This window comes from Sinocyclocheilus rhinocerous, unplaced genomic scaffold (genome assembly GCF_001515625.1).
Source record: "Sinocyclocheilus rhinocerous isolate Xijiao unplaced genomic scaffold, SAMN03320098_v1.1 scaffold3494, whole genome shotgun sequence".
Classification (NCBI taxonomy): Eukaryota; Metazoa; Chordata; class Actinopteri; order Cypriniformes; family Cyprinidae; genus Sinocyclocheilus; species Sinocyclocheilus rhinocerous.
The window spans coordinates 107,774-110,287 of NW_015648590.1; positions in this window are offsets into that span (position 1 = coordinate 107,774).

Genomic DNA, 2,514 nt, shown 5'->3' on the forward strand with positions numbered 1-2,514 from the left:
CTTTAATTCCTTACATAAAATTTGCATTTTACTGAGAGAACAGGCTGAAACACTGCACTATTTGTCTCCTAAGCCTCATAAGACTTTGTTCTGTCCTCAGCCTCATACTGTCCAATGTCAGCCTTCCCAAAAACCATGCTTGCCAGCCCCTCTGACTCAGCCATTGCTCAACCACGTCCCAGAATTTCACCATCCTGACGCAGGAGCTTAGAAGCCAAACACTCACTGGGCATCAAATATGTGACACTGCAGAGCTCTGATTTAAAGTCACAGCTTACCTCTGTGATGGAGGCTTACAGTACAGAGCAAGAGATTTCGCAGAGAAATACTCAAGTCCCTGAGAAAGCAGCTGCAGCACTGAACAACTCTGCACGCCACATCCATGACCTGCCCAGCTTCCACAGAGATCCCTTAGGAGTCAGCTCCCTGCATGTCCTTATCCTGTGTCCCAGATTTGGAGAAACTCTGACTACTAGACCATCATCACATCTGGACACACATGGACAGTTTCTTCTCCCTAGAAAATGATCATATTTTAAGTTTACATTAATATACACTGCCGTTCAAAAGTTTGGGATCAGTAAGTCTTGTAATGTTTTTTTAAAGAAGTCTCTTATGCTCATCAAGGCTGCATTTATTTGATATAAAAAAAAAAGAAAAAAAAAAGAAAAAAACAGTAATCTTGCAAAATGTTATTACAATTTAAAATAATGGTTTCTACTTTAATATCCTTTAATATATAATTTATTTCTGTGATGCAAAGCTGAATTTCCATCAGCCATTACTCCAGTCTAAAGTGTCACATGATCCTTAAGAAATCATTCTAATATGCTAATTTTTTATTGAAATTATCAATGTTGGCAACAGTTGTGCTTACAAATAATTTTTTTTGGAAACTGCGATTTTTCAGGATTCTTTGATGAATAAAAAGTTAAAAAGAAAAATATTAAGCAGCACAACAGTTTCCAGCACTGATAATAAATCAGCATATTAGAATGATTTCTGAAGGATCATGTGACACTGAAGACTGGAGTAATGATGCTGAAAATTCAGCTTTGCATCACAGGAATAAATTTGATTTTAATGTATATTAAAATAGAAAAACGTTATTTTACATCATAATAATATTATATTTTTGATCAAATAAATGCAGCCTTGATGAGCATAAGAAACTCCTTTAAAAAACATTAAAAATCGTTCTGATCCCAAACATTTGACCGGTAGTGTAATTGTTTTAAATTGCCTAACAATACCAAAAGTTAATAGTGCATAATGAGACAATTCATTATTTAGAGCCAAATGCATTCATCATACACTTATAAAATGTAATTTCATTTTAATTAACTGTGAAGAAAATGTATGCTAATCAGTTAGCAATATGTTTTAATTGTACTTGTTGTTAATTTCTGTACTTGTATTTTAGTAATTTTAGTAATTCAACTTAAACTTATTTCAGTTAGTTGCCAAAGCAACATTTCTGATTTTCTTAAGTTTAAATTGAGTGTTTTCAAGCCTACATTTTTCATCTAAAACTTAATGAAAGCCATTTTTGCATAGCTTTAGTTAAAAATAGCAACAATGTACTGTACCAAACATGTCAAAGTACATTATTAGAGAAAAACACCCAAATACGAATTTACTCATTAAAAATGACAACCTATCTGTTTGCAGAATATATTTTACTATCCAAATATCAATGTTATCTAAATATTCAAAGTTATTCAAAGAAAGTCATCTTTGAATAACTGCAAACAAACATCAGATATCTCAGGGCCCGGGGGAAAGTGGCTCCCTGTGGCAATATAAATGTCAGAACACAGCAGAGAGTACAGGCCTACTCAAAACAAAGTGCGTTTGAGCACAACCCTTTATACATCACACATATAGATGAAATGCAGTGAAATAATACGGAGTTCATGAAGTTCTTGAGGTCATGATCTGTGTATCCCTAATGGGGGGATAAAAGGAATCCCTTCAAAAGATTCACACGCAAGACTCTGCTCCCATTGTCTAACCTAGCTGATTATGACAAGCATAGGAAGCTCGAAAACTGAGAGTCCAAAATTGTCTTAAACCAATGCCCTTTTGGGCTACTGCTGAATTGAAAAATTTCACTCAAAGCTAAGACAATATGGCACAAACTAGGAGTCTGAGAACAAAATTAGTGTTGGTTAAACCCAACATGTTGCTTGCTAATGCTGCAATCAAACAAAGATGCAATAAAAAAAAAACAAATTAACAAATTGAGAAATCGTTTGAAATGAGTCAGAATCACCTGGCTTTTTGAGTTTTATTAATGGTGTCTCTCATTTAATTTATCTTTTCTCCCCTCGCTGAAAATCGGAACTATTACCATAAGTGATGTGCTAATAGCAGAATGAGACGTGCACAACTGCAGTCGGTACAGAGGTTGAATTTTTCTACAGCACATATTATGCTAATTGAACACTGTGTGTGAGTGAGTGTTCCCAGCTGTGATAACACTGATGTTGATAAGTTTTGTACTCAATCACA